General features: G+C 39.4%; 1 pseudogene across 1 annotated transcript; it reads left to right on the forward strand.

Annotated features, from left to right (window-relative positions):
• The first annotated feature begins 5,422 nt into the window (after positions 1–5,422).
• Positions 5,423–16,660, forward strand: LOC308416205 (eukaryotic translation initiation factor 4E transporter-like; annotated as a pseudogene). The gene is made up of 3 exons: positions 5,423–5,504; positions 14,124–15,234; positions 15,439–16,660. The product of its transcript is annotated as a eukaryotic translation initiation factor 4E transporter-like (transcript).
• The last annotated feature ends 3,207 nt before the right edge of the window (positions 16,661–19,867 follow it).

Raw genomic sequence — 19,867 nt, forward strand, 5'->3', positions numbered from 1 at the left:
GAGCTTATTTGCCTTATACTTCCACTTCATAGTCCACCATTGAAGGAACTTGGGACAAGAAGTCAAACAGTACAGCAAGCTAGAAGCAGGAGCTGATGCAGAAGTCAGTGATTACTTCTGCTTACTGGCTTCCTCAGCTTGTTTTTTTAAACAGCCCAGGACCAGCAGGCTGTGGTGGCCACACCCAAACAGCCTGAGCCCTCCTGTTATCAGTCACTAAAAAAAATACCCTATAAGCTTGATTGCAGTCTGAACTTATAAGGAGACATTTTCTCAACCGAGGTCTGTTCTGGATGATGACCATAGCTTATGTTGAGGTGACATAAACCTGGATATCACACTCAGATATACACATTCATATTTCACTGAGACAAACAAGAATCTGGCTTCACATACTCAAATGTTATAAGTGAAATATATTAAATTTCCATTAACTGTACATGTAATTGGGTAGTCACAAGTGTTTCAAGCACCCAGGTCTAACACAGAGAGAACCTGTTTCAAATTAAAAAACAAAAAGAACAAACAAGCAAAATAAAAAAAATGAGGGGGGAGTCAAAGACTGAAATACTTCAGAGCATAAGAGAACATAATACTCTTGCAGACGACCAGAGTTTGACCAAAGCAAACAGGTCTAGCAGCTCATTGCCACCTCTAACACCAGCTCCACAGCTCAGGCACACTGTCTACATGCCATCGCCTTGATTCTCATGTGTGCATACCCATCACCATCAAACAGCTGCCACATACACATGCATATTATTAGAATAAAAAGAAAAATATTTAACAAAAAAAATTCTGAAAATTCAGAATCAAACTGGGAACATAAGGATGCCAAAATTCTCAAAGACAAAACCATCATTTTACCACACTGATAGCAACAAGAACCATGAAGTATATTGGAATTAACTACAAAACATTTGTAAGATCAGTAATATGGTGTTAAATAAGAAGCCAAGTAAAACTCTATTTTTATAATCTACAATGCATCACGACATAAAAGCTTAAATTTCTGAAAATCCATAACAATCACCAAAAAAGAAACAGTTTACCAATGTCTCTGTGGTCTTATCTACAGAAAGGTGTTCCATTCAAAGAGACTGGTCTGTTTATTTAAAAAAACTATCTCACAGGAGGAGGGCAATAACCTGACAGAATAGTCCAAAAAATAATGAGCCGTTTGCTTACTGTTCCAAGCAGCCTTTGCAATTAGAATGTGTCTTCTTTACTATGTTGACTCATTAGGAAGCAATGTCTCTGCATTGACAAGTCGTCAATTATAAAGTTAGATTGTAAGCAAAAGCGAACTTGTTTTGAGGTGACTTGGTTTAATAAGCTGATTCCATGGTGCTTGCTCATCTCAGGTAAAGTGAGAAACAGTTTCTTAAACTCAATATACAGAATTAATCAACCTACAGCTTCACTGTATTCTGCAACATTAACAGAAAAACTATCAATAATGATTTAAAAACTGAAGTTTAAAAATGAATAAGGCATGAACTCATAAATCTAAACACACTTATGCCCATTATTTGGAGAATGTCCTAAAAAATTTTACTGATTTATCACAGTATTCTACCCTGCCAGTTAAGTGTGAAAAACCAAATTGGATGACACTTAGAATCCCTTTGAAAATTATACAAAACATAATGTTACTTGAAGCGAGCATCCAACCTCTAGGTAAAAACATCATGGCAAGAATTTACTAATGAAAGATCTCAGCTCAAATCCCACTTAAAGAACTAACACATTAGTTCTGATACAGGGTATGTTCAAGAGCAGTGGGCCTCACATCTCTTCATCTGTATCTTCACAAGGAATGTGACTGACTAGTCCTCAGACAATTCCCATATGGGGCCATACATGGATATGAAGTAGAGATGCGACCAGAGTACAGAGACCTGGAGTTAAATATAGCAAGTGAGAAGGGTTCCATTCTTCAAACCTATCTTTAACAGTCCTTTTTCTTATTTAAGTTCTGAATAAAGAGTTTCCTTGAGGGTTTAAAAATAAAACATTTTGAAAAAAATTACTGTCTTATACTAATCAGCTAAAAATAAGTCTTAGATTCCTCAGTTCTTACTTCTGGTTCCCATGTGACTCTATAAAGGGAACAGAAATGTCTCAACTACAAAAAGGTTCTATAAGCTAAAACTATATGGACATATTCAGGTAAAAATATTAAAGGCCAGCCAAATCAGTGACTCTAAAATATTACTATGGACTGTCCCATTCTACGCAGCATAACAGGTAGCCAGGTATATAGCAGCATGGATTTCAAATGTTTACAGTAGGCTTCTTACAGCATGACTAAAGCACGTGTCCTCCATGCTTGCTACAACAGTAGCAGCTCATTCTGGACTTCAATTTTCATGTTAAGACGCTGCTCACACCCCATCAAAAAAACTTCCCTCTGTTTGCTTTCTGTGGTTACTGGTAAGTTCTACTTACTTTTGCTTACTTTTGTTTAGTTTTCTGACATAGTGTCTCTATAGCCGAGGATGGCATAAACCTCACAACTATCCTACTGACTCAGCCTGAGTCCTGGCATTGGCAACCACATATGATTCTTAATTTTAATATTTATCAAATAAACAATCTTCATTAGGATCAATCAGTTTGTACAAAATTGGCATTTCAAAAATTTATTAAAAAAATTACAAATACCATAAATTATAAACAGTACATCACACACTGGCAGAACTCTCCCAAACACAGTAATTCCTAATCAATATGACATCGGTAACTTCTAAATATATGGACTATTAATAAATGAAACCGAATCTTGACGGTATACACCTGTAATTTCTACACTCAGAAGACTGCAGCTGAAGGATTATAACCAGTTTGGGCTACCGAGTAGTAGTAATGGTGATGGGGTGGGGAGGAGACATAGGAAGAGCAAGCCAGGTACAGTAAGTCATACCTGTAATCACAGCACTCAGGAAGCTAAGGCAAGAAGATTCTGAGTACAAGCCAACAGAGGCTACCTAGTTATGTAGCCAGACCCTATCCCAAAATAACCAGTAGCCAAAACAAGCAAGTGCAACTGCCTTTGACAGACTTTTAATCAGTCTCATCACTGTACTCATATCCAGATGTAAAGTGCTACCTTACCTTCACTTAATAGTTATAAGAATATTTGTTAGGTAAAACAAATATACAGTGAGTTAACTGGTGGTGCACATTTTAGTCATATGATATAACTCACAATGTGACACGAATGCAGGGAAAGCAGCCTGTGCCTGCTCTAGGATAAGGTAAAATGAACTTGGTTCAGGCCCATTTCTAGCTCTTTTCTCAGTAGCTTTTTCCTAACCTAAGCCATCAGTTTTCTCCTCACGCTTTTACTTACAACTTAAGACCATAGTAAAGTGGAATCCAGGGACATCTGTATTTAAAGGGGTTTCTCCATAAGAAACCAATGGGACATTCTATTGGTTTGAATGACAAGAGCTTGTGACACTGTGATATCACTTGCAAAAGAAGGTGGACCATTAGCTTACACCATACTAAATATTAATTTGAACTAGATTTTAAGGGGTTGGGAATTTAGCTCCGTAGTAAAGTGCTTGCCTAGAAAACCCTAGGTTCGGTCTACAGCCCTGAAAAGAAAAAGAAAAAAAGAAAAAAGACAAAATCGATTTTTAAATGAACTTAAACATAAGACCAAAACTATTAAACTCTAAAAAGAGAAAATAAGTGAATATTTTGACAGTGGATTTGGCAATAATTTCTTGGATATGATATGAAAGAATAATAACAACAAAGTAGATAAACTAGAAAATATTCAGATTTAATACTGTGAAAGCAGAACAGAGCCCATGACAGGTATCAACTGGAGCAAAGGAGTAGGCGATGGACTGTGATGTGAACTAATGATATAAGTGCATGAAAATTCTATAATAAATCCCATGATTCTTAATTAAACTTTGGTAGAAAAAGGGAATCTAGAGCTGAAGAGATGGTTCGGCAGTTAAGAACACTTGCTTCTCTTGCCCAAGACCAAGATTTAGTATCCAGCATCCACAAGGCAACTTGGACCCATCAGCAACTCCAATTTTAGGACATCCAGTAACATTTTCTGCCATCTACATGCACACTGTAAACATACATATATGTAGCCAAACACTCATATGCTGAATTAATAGTTATCACTACTCAAATCACCCTGCCAGTGGCAACAGCACACAATCTTCACCACCCACCAAAATGCTCTGGATTCACGAATTAAACACACACACACACACACGCACACACACACACACAGCCTTCAATTTAATAATTATTAAACAGGACAATGGCAAGGCACATCCAAACCTCCTAAAAACTAACAGTGTCCCCTCCAATATTCCTGAATTATCACTTATTAAAACCTATATCCCATCCTGGCAGTCATGGACACAGGCCTGCAGCCCTCCTGCGCCATGCTTTCGGACTCTTACATGTTTGCTGCATCTCTGCCTCTCTGTCCTACACTTCACAGGCCAGGACCTTCTCTTTCCCTGGCAATGTTGATTCCCTTCTCCTGTGGTTCCCTTGCCGGGAAAACCTAAAATCTTGCCTCTGTTTCCCTGTCCAGCCATTAGATGCTAACAACTTTATTTACCAATTAGAGCCAACTAGGGGTAGGGAATCTAAGAGACTTACAGGCAGGTGTGCAGTTCCCATGTGATTTTAGGAGACAAATTATCACAAACAGTATTACAACCAATCCACAACACTCATACACATGAAAAATTTACATTAAAACTGCATCAAATCACATAGTAGCGAAAAGATAACCTACAAAATGGAAGAAAATTGTGAAATCATATATTCCATAAGAGATTAAATATAAACTACTAAAAACAAATTTTATCATTAATAAAAAAGTAATCTAATTAAGACAGATGTGATGTATGGATCATGAAAACAAGCTGTCAGTTACCAATCATACAAAACCCCAAGGAGATGCCTCATCCCAAATGAATGGCCACAAGGGTTCAGGGTGTCGGAAAGAGTCTAAGTATTGAATCCAGGGTCATGTGTACCGTAGGCAAGTGCTCTACAACTTAGCTAAATCTTCAGCCCTTGGTTTCCTTGAGTCAGAGTCTATGTAACCCAGATATCCAAGAGTTCCTGATCTTCTGCTTTCATCTCCCAAGAGAGAAAATAGGTGAGAACATACTTCTACTGTGGGAAAGAGCATGGTAGAAATCCAAAGCATTACAGCAGCATTACATTATCTAAGTCCACTAATGAGTACATACCCAAACTCAAGGTAGATGTGGTTCTCCGTGAAAATGTGTCGAATTGGTTCCCCGGGTCTCTGGTCTGGAAGGAAATGGACAAAGTGCTAACCGCTCTTATAAGGGAAACAGGAAAGTTTGGGTGGATAATACAGGACTGGTAGCCGGGGTTTTGGGTCTCATCTGCTACCATGGCAGCACCTATGCCAGTGGCAGACACAGCAGCAGAAGGCTTTGCTGATCACAAGAGCCTGACTTACAGGCCAGTCCAAAGTACAGTGAAAAAAGATTCTGATGAAGGGTCCTGGAGAGAAAACTCTTTTCCATGTGTTACAGCTCAGTCAAACAGACACTCAGATTAGGATAGGAAACTTACACTTTTTGAGGAGTGTAATTTACAAAAGCAATTTATAAAAATTACACAAAAGCAATTTACAAAGGCATGTTTGGCACTCAGGAATGATTAAATAAATGGAGTACAAACCCACAGGCCTGATACTGAGACTGTCTGTCCTGTTATTTTTTCTTTTCTTCACATTTCCTACATCTTTAATAGGGTACAGAGTTGGCAACTGTAAATTATATTTCCTAGGTGCCGCTTAATTCAACAATATTCATGTGACTAAGTTGTGGACAGTAACATAGAACAAAGACCACAGGCAAAATATCTGCCATATCTTTATTTTTTCCCTTCTAGTACTGAGGATCAAATTCCTATATTTTTAAAGAAAATTGCTTATTAAATATCAAGAATGAATTTGTAAAGTGTAAATGCCTAGTGTTGTAAATTGTCTTATTTTGGCTCCCAGAAAGCCATGCTTCCAGATCTGAGGGTTCCTGAGGGCTTCAACTGATAAGAGTTGCCTTGCAGCCAATGGCCCAATGGCTGGCAGAAAGACAGAAAGACAGGGAAAGGGACTGGGAGAGAGTGGAGGAAGAAGAGAATCACCATGACCCGGAGTTAGAAGAACTGGATTCAGGAGCTGTAGGAAAGAAAGCATTCTGCAATGTAGGTAGAAGGGAAGAGGACCCTATTTGAGGAGTGGGGGTTTTTGGAGAAGATAATACAGATTTAAAAGGTGTTTGACCAGGGATACCAGAGGGAAATGTATGCTGGCTGTTGGGAGGATAAGAATTGTCCAGCCATTGAGCTTAATCAAGACATATCAGAATTAGTTGGTGCGTATGCGAGCTCGGGAAAGTGAGAGCACATGTGAGTTTCACTCGCAAATCCACAGAACTCTTGGGTGGGTACCACGACTGCACTACAGAAGCCAAAGCAGTTTAACTAATTCACGGCTACAATCTGGTATAATGGGGTCCAAAGTGAGGTTCCCATGAACCTGGACATGGGGTGTACACAGCCCAGCCAGCCAATGCACAGTTTATTCAGAGATTCAACTTTTAAAGGCGAAACGGGATAAAAACTTGCAGTTTCTAGTTCTTGCCAGCTGCTGTTTCCCTAATAATAGCATATCTTGGTTCAAAGTGACCCAAACCTCCTGCAGACTGAGACATCTGTCAGCAGTCTATCTCTTAGCTGTGACTTCCAGCATCAGAGAAGAACCACAAGGGGGGAGGAAGATGAAGGGAGGAGGATGCCACTGTAGGTTACGTTATTCATGAAATAATAACCATGTGGACTGGTTAATTGGAGTTAAGAGCAGCTCAGACAAAGCAACGGAAATTATATAGTGAGATTATTGGCTGGGAAATAGACATAATAGTCAGAGGATCAATATCTGTCCAGCTCTTGTGCTAATTAAGGCTTATTGTAAATATGAAGGTTGTGTGTGTCTTTTATCTTGAATGTAAATGGTCAAAGGCAGGTTTGAAATCCCAAGTTGAGATAAAATAATTTTTACAACATACATATATACAACTCCACCCCCACACACAAAACTAATAAACATAATTTTTTTAAAGTTGGTTAAAGCACTTGCCATCAAAAATTAGTATCTAAGTTTTATCAACAGAATATATGTTGTAGGAGTATGACCTCCCCACTCACTGTCCTCTCACTTCCATATATACACACTAATACATACACACACACATACAGAGTAAATTAGTGTAAATGTATATTTTTTTTCACATCATCACTTTTTGGCCCAGACCCACTTTTGTCTTTGGTTTACTTAGCTCCCTTTCTCACATCTACCTGTCCTCCTCTCACGTTTGTCATGCTTGCAAGTATGTTTCTCCTCCTTTAATATTCATGTTTAAATCTATACTAAACTCTTTATAAGCTACAGTTCTGGTGACCAGACAGATAGTCCCCAGGGTAAAACAAACTTGCTATGCAATAATGAGGCCTGCAGTCCAAATCCCAGCATCCTGAAAACAGCAGTGACTACAGCTTCCAGGACTCAGACAACATCTTTTTAGACACAAATGATGAAAAACAGCCAGTAATTTGGAGGAACATACATGTACAAACATATGGCAAAAAATGGAAATCTTTCTACTTTTAAAATGTAGCTCACAGAAGAGCTAGGACCTGGGTCATGAATCTAAGGGAAGTAAGTAAAAATCACTGTTCCTTATGTACCATGTGACCTAACCAAATACTATTATCTCTACAAATATGTTTCTTTCTCAGTGTGTCTAATTTCAGTGGTGCTTTTAAATATTAAATGCAAAATCACTTAGCAAAGAGTCCTTGAATGTAGTCCATATGGAGTAATTTACCAATAATGATTAAATTTTGGAATAAATGTTAAAAACACAAGCAGTGTTTCATGTTCATTTTTAAGTGTCAGGCACAAGGCTTAGAATCCTATGACTTAAAGTTGAGATGAAGGTATAAGAGGAATTACAAAAAGCCATTTTGTCAAGGACAAATGCTAAGTAAAAATACCTAGTATTACCAAAATATAATTACCATAAACAGAGTCTTAAGATTATGAGACTAACTTGACTCATTACTTCACAGTTTTTATTATTACAAAGATATGGTTTCGTTTTCATAAATGATAAAGGAAGAAACAACACATTCGAAAAAGAAAGCAAAAATGCATATGTTGAATATTTCTAGGTTGCTTTGTGCTCCAACTTGAGAACTAAAATGCAACATGTAGAAAAAACTCCTTGTACAAAATGGTAGAAAACATCACACTAAAGATTACAAGATGACCCTCCTTCCCAAACATTTCAAAAAATAGATGGCCCTGAAACCTAGATTGTGCATGTATGGAACAAGAAGCCCTAGTAATTTCTTCCATTACCACAATCATATTTCCCGTAGAACATCAAAGCAAAACCTAGGAAAGCCATTCGGGTGCCTTTCTCATTCTCAGCAATTTATTTTTATTTTATTCTAGACACAGACAAACTACTTCGAAAGTCAAATTTTGATAGACAACAATATTTCACTCAAAAAAATCCAAATAAGAACAAATTCCTTTTTGATCTAATGACAAATCAAAATGTTGTCAGAAGACTAGCAATGGCAATACACCTTTAATCCCAGCACTCTGGAGAGAGGTAGGTAGGCAGATCACTTGACTTTAAAACCAGACTGATCTATAGGCTACTCAGAAAAATCCGGGAATTCAAAGAAAACTCGGCCTCCAAAAAAAAGTAGGAAGGGAAAACACAATTTTTACAGTTTGGTTTGTTTGTCGGTTGGTTGGTAAGGGTCAGGCAGATGCTCAATAGGTAAAGTACCTGCTCCACAAGCATGAGGGCCTAGGTTCAGATCCATATACACATAAGATCTGTGCAGTGCTAAACCTTCCTCTCTAACTCGAAACACTTTGTCTCACAAGAGACAGATTCTAGGAGTCAAACAGTCCAGCCAAAATGGCAAGCTCCAAGTTCAGTGATAAATTTTGACACAAGAACTAAAGAAAAGAGCAACTAAAAGACATCAAACAGACCTCTGGCCTCTACACAAAGCATAGAAAACTCAGACCTATGTTCTTTAGCATGCATTAACTCAATTACCCACTGTAATGCTACAAAGTGGGTAATACTATAGTCATCATATCCAGTTGAATGAAATGAAGCACCAGAAATCACTGACAAGTCCAGAATCGTGATAACAGTAAACAGTAGCAGGCAGGACCTGGACTGAAGAAATCAAATGTTCAAATTAACTACAGCATACACTTAGTTCACAATTTATACAAAGAGTTTATAATGTTCCAGGCACAGTTCTAAGTACTACAGATAAAATTATGAAGAAAGCTAATACGACCTCTACCCTGTAGTTAGGAAGAGCCAAAAAGTCCAATGAGAATAATTGACAAGTAAAAAGTGTATCATAATAAACACAAAAGAGTAAAGGAAAAATATTTAATTTAATGCCAAATAAAAAAGTCAAACAACAGGAATAGAGAGACCTGCTTCTATTTTAGAAACCAGGAGAAATTCTCTCAAATACAGAACAGTAATAGAAGAACAACTGCCATCAATCAGAAGAGGTGTCCAGCACATCTGTCTGGGTAGGATCCTGAAGCCCAGTAGTGAGAGTCATGGGGAAGGCTAAGGTTAAGTTGGCAGCTGCTCTGACGGCAGGGCGAAGGAGCTTAGATTCAGTTCTGCATGCAATCCAGAGCTATTTGAGGATGTTGAGAACAAAAGGTTCAAACCAAGTTCTTTCTCAAAAGATTATTTTGATTGTTATATAAGGAACAGCAAGCAAAATAAGGACACCTGCGAGGACAATAATCAAACAGTCTAAGGAGGATAACACTAGAACTTAACACTTGCATCTGAGCACAGTTTACAAGGAGATGAGGTACTTAAAGAACCTGCACTTGTCTCTCAATTATCACTCTTCTCATGCTCTCAAGCTCTGTTCAAAAAATATTAATTTTTAAAATATCCATTAATATCTACATTAATGTTCCAGTTGGCACTGTTGTTACTAAAAAAGAAGTAAAAATATTTTTGGTTGTTTGTGGTTCGATATCCTGTAAAACTTACCATATGATTTATTTTGGTCTTCATTTATGATGGGTCTAACTAAACAACCCCTAACTGTTTGGCACCTCACTGTGTAGATCAGAGATCCTCCTGACTCTGTCTTCTAGTGCTGAGAATAACCAAGCGCTGTTTATACTATGATTGACAATCCCATATATTGTAATAAAACAATAAGAATCACACCAGCCTTCAGGAGCAGGTTCCTTAGGTCCCCCTTGACTTGTTTTCTTCTCGTGATATTCTCTCTAGCATACCAGGCCCTGGTCAGTACACAGCTACAAGAGTATGACACAGAAAACACATAGTACCTGTAGATTCACATTCTTAGTAAACATTTTTCACTGAAGAACTAATTTATTAGTCAGCTACCCAAAACCAGAAACTGATGTCTTCAAAGTATGAATGAAAAACTTAGTTAACTCTTTTCTTCACCTGTTTGCCTTGTCGGACGAAACAACTGCTAGACCCTTGCACTCCCATTAAAAGCTGCTGCTGACCATTCTTGAGGAATTGGACTCCAAAATTTTAAAGTCTTTGCAGATTTCTATTCAGTGCCGTGAAAGAGAAAACATGAGGAGCTAAAGCCTATGCCAGTTGGCTAGTGAATGAAAGCTTTTGAAGATGAAGAACATCAGTTAAGAGACAAACTGAATCCTGGACTTCACGGTGGACCTCATCAACTTGCAAACATATGCAACAATTCTATGAACACATTTGAGTGAACTCAGGCTAGAGATGCCTCAGAGTTCAGGCCGAACTGAAGCAGAATTTTAAATCATAAACTAATAACCCAAATAATACTCTTTGTGTTAAAGCTCTATGTTGGGACTCATTCATTTTGCAACTACATTTGGTAACAGTAAAACAAAGTTCTTGTTGTTGAAAATAAAAGATGATCTGCACAGGCAAGTCTTCAAAAAAGAATATGCACTTAGCCAGTGAAGCAACTCGAAATAAAAATATCCAGATTAAAATGTGTGAGCACATCACTTCTCAGCCTATTGGCTACAATCAAGTGTAAAATGTATGAGCGCAAACCTGGAGAGAAGGCTCAGTAGTTAAGAGTACTAGCTGCTCTTTCTGGGCAAGTTCATATCCCAGTACCCATAGGACAGCTCACCACCATCCACAACTCTAGTTCTAGGGCATATGATACCATTTTCTGGCTTCTGCCAGCACCAGGCATGCACATGTACACAGACATATGTGCAGCCAAAACATTTATACACATAAACTTAAATCAATAAGCAAAAATAAAACAAACTAAAATATGTAACTATGCAGGCCAAGTGCAAAATAAAGTAACAATGATTATCATATCAAAATAACTATCCAGACTTACATTCTCATTCCAGCAAATAATGAGGAGATCCATTGCAAAGGATCTGTTCACAGTGCAGTGCAGGTCTGACTTAATGTTGGATCCTAAATCTTTGTGGTCTCTAAATCTAATTCTATCAAGTTAACTTGATTTTTGTGTTTCGTTCAGAGCACTTCTGAATGTGAATGAAATTTCACATGTTTAGGAAATGCTAGGGAGATTGACTCAGAAAACAAAAAAGCCCTGAGAGATTACAAAGAAGAAAATAGTGGTGAGACAGTGAGATAGCGTATAAAAGCCCAGATGTCCACAGCCTCCCTGCTCACCTGTAAGTTCTCTTTTATCTCATTTTCTTTGTAACTCTGGGCAAGAACCACAATTCCACATTAAAGATGGTAGTGAAAAGCAATCTGAGTTGGGCTTCGATGATGGTTTATTTGCCATGTCACAAAGAACTGGATCATTCAAAAAAACTGGGGTACTTGGTACCCTGGAAGAGAAGGCAGAAATCTTTAGTTTCAAACGTTGAGAATCTTTAGGAGGCTTCTGAACTCATATGGTGCCTACTCAAAATCAGGGGTCATCAAAGAACCAGCCATATTTCCACCACTGAGATCTCCTAGAAAATGCAAATTCCATCATCTCTGTGCAAGTTCGAAATGAGCTTCTGAAAATCGAGTTTATAGTGCTGAAAAGATTTCACCAATACTGGTATTTGAAGTAAACTCCCTACTGTCCTTCTTATCATCGCTTAGATGGTTGAGAACCAAGAACACAGTAGGCAACTAGAACAATGTCCTTTGACTTGCAGTAGTTCAACAGCTTGCTCTGGTTCAGGTAGAGATGCCATTACACCTGTAAATGGGCAAACAAAGATATATGATTACATGAGATGCTAACGTTAATGGAACAGAGAAATGTTAAAGATGAATTAAAGAAGGGGTGTTGTAGGAACTCCAATAACATACTCTGTAAAAATAAAGAATGCCTACACCCAGAGGCACATTCCTATATTCTCCCATACCCTGGAGAATCTCCCTTCCTTCGTTTCTCTGTTGTCCCTCTTCCAACTGCTCACCTTCTTCCCACATGGCACAGATATCCACTGTGTCAAATAACATTTTCTTATGTTCATCACCTGGAAACAGATCTTCTCCCCGCTGGAATAGAAACAATCTGCTTGAGGGTCTGAATAAGAATGGGTGTGTCATAGGAGTAGCTCAAATTTGAACACTAAATACTCATTAAGGGGAGCACCATTCTGTATATTTATATTTACAGAGTGATTTGCATATGAAATTTAAAGGAGTATTTTTATGTGCTTGATTTAGTCTCTTGTATCAATCAAAAATATATATAAAAGAAAAGCTTAGTCAAGGTCATACAACCAGCAGAAATAAATCCAAACCTATATTAAAGGCTTTTGTCTTTCCATTTCAAAGCCACTGAAAACTGTATGTTTGACTTTATAGGAATATTTAGTCATTGGAATTTATTAGCAGTGATTGATTGTTAAAAACAGTGACCCACCCCACCCCCCATTTATAATGTTAGTTTTCAGTTGGGGTTAAGGGAATGAATTTATATATTTAAGCACATTAACTTTGAAAAGTTGTATTTTTCAACTTGAGACAACATAGAAATTAATCTTCAAAGCGAATCCAACTCTTTAAAAACTGAATAAATATGGATTAGTTACCATACAACAGTGTAAAGTTACAAGACCATATACACAAAGTGGTACACACTGACCTAAAAAACACAGAGAAGAAAACAGAGTAAATCAGGAAAAATGGCAAATAACTAGGCTAATCAGTAAGACAAGTGCACTCTAGTAGACTCAATTCCTGGATGGAGAGCTTCAGATAAACTTCCAAGTGTCTAGCACAAGTAGCCCTGGACAGCATTTCCCTGGGCAATGTCCGGTCAGTGTGAGATAGCAGACTCAAAGAATGGTAATTCTGTTACACCTGACCCAAGAAAAACGGTAAAATCCTAGACAATCACTTGTGCTGTTTTGTAAATAATTAAGAGCTTTGTACAGAGCAGGTTACTGTGTCTAAGGAGAACCATCCTGTGGGGGGGGGATTCCCCCCCAAGCCCAAGCCAGGGACAGCCTGGAGCAGGTGCAGAGCCGGCCCTGCCCACTCAGAGCAAGAGAGTGGCCAGCGCGGGACCAGGCCTGCCTGTGAGATCAGGGAGCAGGTGGCAGATCAGGTGGCAGTGCGGGCACAGGGGGCGGCAGAGGCAGGAGGCAAGTGAGTATAGGGCAGACAGCAGACGCCAGCTCTAGGGAGCATACTTGTGGACCTGCTCCCTGCTCCCTGAGGTCTGCCACCTCCATGAGTACTGTCCCTGCTCTTATTCTGGAAGAGCCTGTAGTCCCGGATCTGGGTGAGGGAACCTGGGTTTCCCAGAGGAGGCCCGCACTGGCCCTCCCTCCCCGTGGAGGCCCCTCACATGGCCACAAGTGTGGCCTGCTGGGAGGTGCACTCTGGCCTGTTCCTCAGCCCCTTACACGAGGATAATAAGGGGCAGTTGGTGCCATCCACTGACCAGTGACAGGCACTTTGTAGCAGCCTGACTTGCCGGACCCGCAGCCCAACTAGTCCTACCTCTACTCCGGGAAACTTCACCAGCACCATGGAGAAAGAGAAGTGGGGATGAAACAAAAAATAGAGATGCCTTCCTTGACCTGAAGAAACTACCCCTCTCCAAATCCCCCATATCGCTATACAAAAGAGGGGCTCTTGGATATAAAAGACCATCCATACTCCAAACAGAATCCACCATGCCTCTGAAAAATATGTCAAAGATGGTGTCTGGGACCCAGCTTCAGGACAGAGCTCACCAGTGGAAAGCATGAAGAAAGAGCCAGAATCAGACCGACTTTCTCTTGTGAGAAGAAAAGCAGATCCACAAGAGAGAGTGAAAAAAGATGACTTAGATGCTGTTGTCAGCCCACAGAGACAAAGCTTTGCAGGTGGCTGCCATGTGACAACTGCTGTGGCTCCCAACACTCTGGCAGTCCATTGGAGAAAAACAGTGCTGAGCTTCGCCTCCTTGGTGGACGAAGGGTTGACAAGGATAATTTTTGCTACAGCCTTTGAGAAGGATCAGCATCTTAGTGGTAAGGACCTGCGTGACTTGAGAGACCGAGACAAGGACAAGTGTTTCAGGAGGGAGTTTAGAGATAGTAAGTGTGTCTTTGCTGAGCATAGAAGAAATGATTCATACACTGAGGAAGAACCAGAATGGTTTTCAGCTGTCAGTCTGAAACCATAGAGCTGCCTGGCTTTGATGATAAGATTGTAGAGGAGGATCACAAAGAACAAAAAGAACAATGGACTGCCTCTGTGAAAAAAGGCATAGTGGAGTGCATTGGAGGGGTGGCTGAAAAGGATGAAGTAGAAGTTCCAAGGGATGTAAACCTAACTGAGCAGTCCTCAGAAAAATTTGACTAAAATAAATTCTTTAACCTTGATAAGGTGCCATGCATGTCTTCAATGATAGAAGATGTTCTGGGAGAAGGAACAATCTATGCCAGGCACTTCAGTAGGTGGATCTCTAACCCAAGCTGGTCAGGGAAAATCCAGCAGCCTGGAACCCACACCCCTTGAAGAATTTGAGAGGCTGGTCGGTTTGGAGCAAGCCATCTTCTCTCCTGGATAGAACTTGGGGATATATTTTGCTCCCATGCCATCAGAAGACCATGCTGAAAATAATATAGACATTTTAGAAATGCTACAGAAGAGCTGGAGAGATGGTTCAGTGGTTAAGAGGACTGACTGCTCCTCCAGAGGTCCTGAGTTCAATTACCAATAACCACATGGTGTCTCAAAATCATCTGTAATAGGATCCAATGCCTTCTTCTAGTGTCTGAAGACAGCTACAGTGTACTCATAGACATAAAATAATTTTTTTAAAAAAAACATTAAGAAAGGAATGCTACAGAAAGCCAAAGTGGACTTTAAACCTCTTATTTCTAGCCTTTCTACAAATGAAGAAAAACTTAAACAGAGCTTACATTCAGGGGTTGTACTTTCAGTGGAAGAGGTAGAAGCTGAGTTGAAGGGCTTGAAGGTGGACCAGAAAATGAAGAATTCAACTCCCTTTATGGCAGAACATTTAGGAGACTCTGAATGCTGTGACTAGCAATCAACAGCTGAAGAAAGATGGTGATACGACTGTATTCAACAAACTAGTGAAGGCAAGTGAGACTTTGCCTACCCAGCCCAAAGTCAGTCACTTGTTAGCCCCTGCTGAGATTCTGGGCCAGTTTGTCTCTCAAAACATCCTACAGGTGTTTCAAACTCAAGCCGCCTCAAAAGACTACCTTCATCCAAGGATATCATCACCAATCAGGACCCCAGCAACTACTTGGAGATCCATTCCAAGGCATGTGCAAGCCCATGAGTCAGCCCATGAGTCCTGTCTCAGCCCAGATGAGTCAGCTAGAATTGCAGCAAGTTGCTTTGGAGGGGCTGGCTCTTCCACATGACCTTCCAATACAGACAGCACCCTCCTACCAGTCTGGTTTAAGCAAACCACAAGTGGACAGAACCAGAGTTCGGCTCAGAAACAAGCAACAGTGAATGTGAAAGTCACCAGCACCCATGCACCGAGGAAATTCCTTTTCTCCTGCTCCTGCTGCCTCCATCATGAGCATGCTTTCTCCTTCCTTCACCCCTACATGTGATCCGCAAGATGTATGAAAGCAGAGAGAAGAGCAAGAAGGAAATAGCTCTTGGAACAGTCGTTCCTGGTGATGGTAAAGAGGATACTCAGAGGGCATTGAAGAGAACCTGCTGTCATCCAATCCCATACCCAATACTGATCAAGACTCTTCTATGACAAATCTTAAACTTTCCACATTACAACGGTCTTCATGCTCCACTACGCTGTCCCAGACCAACTGTTATACCAAAAAACAAGATTACCTACTTAAAGCAACTGGTCAGAAAACACCTACCCTTGCATCCCCAATCCCAGGAACACCTATTCTCTGCCCTACCCACCAAGTTCCCCTCGGCACTCACATTCCTCTTGTTCAACCTGTGTACCAGCTTTATTCGGATTAGTCCAAAGGTACATCCACAGCATCTTGAAGATTTCTCCAAGGTGTGCTTCCTCCTGGGATACACATCTTTACAGTGACTATCTGGCCCACTCCTGAGTCAACCCTAGTACCCTTTGGTCTCTGCTGCTAGTCACCCTCTCTTAAACCCTGGGACCTCTCTGCATTTGGCAGTGATGCAGTGTCGCCCGCCCTACGTCTTACCAGCAAGAACGACACGCGGCAACAGGATTCTTCTGCATTTCTGACATGCTCTAGACATGCCTCTCGGGGCCTACCTGTTTTAATTTTTGTTCCTTGCACGCTCCCAATTTCACTCCACTGTTTCTGACATGCCCTCTTGGTGCTGTGTGATAACTTTCTGTCCTGCCTTAATGATGGCCTCACATTTCTGATCCCACTAACATGATCTAACTAACTTCCACAGCAATATTGTCACAACAGTCACCACGAATGCAAGCAATAACCCTTCTACTGCCAGAGAGAATCCAAGGAGAAACATGCCTCTCAGAGCTTACCTATTTAATGTACATTTTCACATTTCTGATTCCACTTCAATGAACTGAAGGTTCCCCTTGGCGCCAGAGATGATAAGGCTTCCTGGGATTTTCAACACCACTTGTCGCGCACTCTAAGTCTCACCAGCAAGAACGATGCGTGGCAACATGATTCTTCAGCCAACAACCTTTATTGTGCAGTACTCTTGAGCAGGGGACTGCCGAGGAAAAAAAGTGCACTGCTTAAATATGCCCAGGAGACTCGTGCCGCTTCCTGATTGGTGCGCCCTCCAGTATCTCATTAGCATACCCTGGGAGCTGGCCTTCCCCATATGCACTTCCAGCTGGACCATCGCACCAACCAAAGAAGCAGCATCCCTGTGGGCCTTGCTAAATATTTTGGATCTACATAATGACTGAAGGCTGTTAAATAAATGTTGGCCTTGGAACATTTGTTGCCATCATGCCATAGCCAATGGATAAACTAACTTGTTGAATCGCATGTTATTTTACTTCTTTTATACTTCCGATGACCAAATAAAGCAGTGTAATGGGAATAGTTGCGTGGACTTTTCTCAGTGGTTAACATACCTATTTTAAAGAGTAATACTTAACTTTAACAAGAATGTTGTTGAAACTCTATGCATGTTATTTAGTATGATGTGCAGAAAACTCTTTAAGAAAGTACCTGGATCTTCAAGATTCCTTTGGAAACTGGGTAAGAGATCCCTACGGCCATTAAAATAAGAGGGTGATTCTTATACACCATCAATAAAGCAAATGGTTTATTTGCCGAAAAGTCATTTAAAGATACTTAAACTGCATGAAAATTGTATTACTGTACAGAGTTCTGGATGTATTTATCAAGTAGAAAAACCACCCTGGATTTAGTAGTTCACCCATTTTGTGGTTTCCCTTGAAAAGAAAAATAAGTTTTCATTGTTGTGTTGTTCTGTTACACTGAAGGGGAAAGACCTTACTGGGAAACAAGTTTTTCAGATAGGATGACAGTTCTTTCCATCACAACTTATGTATTTACATCCTAAAAGTTTCCCATTATGACTCTGGGATGTATACACAAGACAGCCCCAAATTCGCTGTGCTGCTTAACATGAACTTATTAAAATAGATAAAAAAGAAAAATTGCTGATTATCTTGTACTAGAAGAACATAGTAAGAGGGGGAAAACCAAGATCTTTTTATTAAAACCGAGAACAGTATGAAAATTACAGGAGACCAAAATCAGCAAACAAGTTTTGTGAATTACAGGAGTAAAAATGTACCAGCTGCTTTTCATCAGTCTTTAGATGTTTGGATTGTTTTGTCTTTATTTTGGGGGGATTGTCAATTATCAGAGGTTTTCTATCATTCCAGGTTTTTTCCCTTTTTTTTTTTTACACTCATGCTCCTCCTGACTTGGAGAAAGTCAACATATGATTCTCTCTTGTCTTCCTTACACACTCCCTATTAGAAAACTTCAAGTTCTATGTTCCTCTTTTTTCTTTAATAGCTTGAATTTAAGAGTTCTCATAACCATTCATAGGACACCTGCTTTTCAGGAAAGTGTCTTTCAAATTGGTCACACACATGGTCACACACAGAAAATAAAAAAAAAAAAAGAAATACTGCTTTTCAAATTCAGAATGTGAGTAAAGACCTTCTTCATCACCAGAAGGTTTTGCTTTGCTTCCTGGTTTCTCTTTCCATGAAGGAAATTGATTGTGGCAGAGAAGCAGGCTGTCTTGGTGTTTTTTTTTAAGTTAGAACTTCAGTGCTTTCTCAACTAGCATTTATCTTTGTCTTTTCAGAGCAATTAAGGGTGCTTTCAGCTTAGAAGACTTGGGGCCTCCTATGTCTATTATCATTTTCTTGAATTCTCAAAGACCTGTTGCCAGCTATCTGTATTTTTTAAGTTGCCCATTTCTCTCTAATGCATCAACTTGCACACTGTTTGATTTGTATAGTATTTAGAATTAACATCCCAGTTCTTTCTGAGCAGCTATTTCATATATTTTTTCCAGTTCATCCCTAATTTTCTTACAAGAGCTCTTCAGACAAGGAATGTGGCTGTTATGTTTACTGGACCATCAACACCAGTGTTCTGATACATCCCTTTTGGTCTCTGAGATATGTAGACTGTTACACCACTCACTAGTTACTGTTAAAATAACTTTTAGGTAGATTCGTTCCTACTAGGATGCTCTTATTACCGCCTTCTTAATCTTGAAAGCAGGTCCCTGTTCTGAAATTCTTAACTCCTTGAAAACTTGATGGTGTTTCAGCAGAAAAAACTAGCCAGACTACTAAAGGAAATTGTTTATGAAAAAGAAAAGTAATAGCAAACTACACTGGATTGTTACAAATTTCAGTTGTTCTGTATCAGTTGAAGTTTTGTGCTCTTTTCCCATGTTTGTGAGGTGGTTCTGTTTTTATCCAAAATAAACTTTTATTTGAAATGATAATAATAATCGAATAGAGCCTACATGGTTCAAATACAAAATTGTCAGTCCTGGAAATTTTTCTTTTATAAAATGTGAGTGAAGGGTTTGTGTCTTCTAGAAGTGACACCTAAGGGTTCTGAGAAGATAAAATGTATAGACCCTTAGGAAAAGACCTGTGTATAAAATTCTGTACAAAGAAATAGAATAGATTATTTGAACTTACACAGCTGTACATAAAGTAACTATCAGTTCAGCCTCTATAAACTGTTTGAATTTTCTTCACTTGTATATTGAAACATTTCCGTATGTTTTATTAAAAGTTGCAAATTGCAATGATGTGAACAGAAAAGAAGAAGAAGAAGAAGAAG

This window comes from Micromys minutus (genome assembly GCF_963924665.1).
Source record: "Micromys minutus genome assembly, contig: SCAFFOLD_145, whole genome shotgun sequence".
Classification (NCBI taxonomy): domain Eukaryota; kingdom Metazoa; phylum Chordata; class Mammalia; order Rodentia; family Muridae; genus Micromys; species Micromys minutus.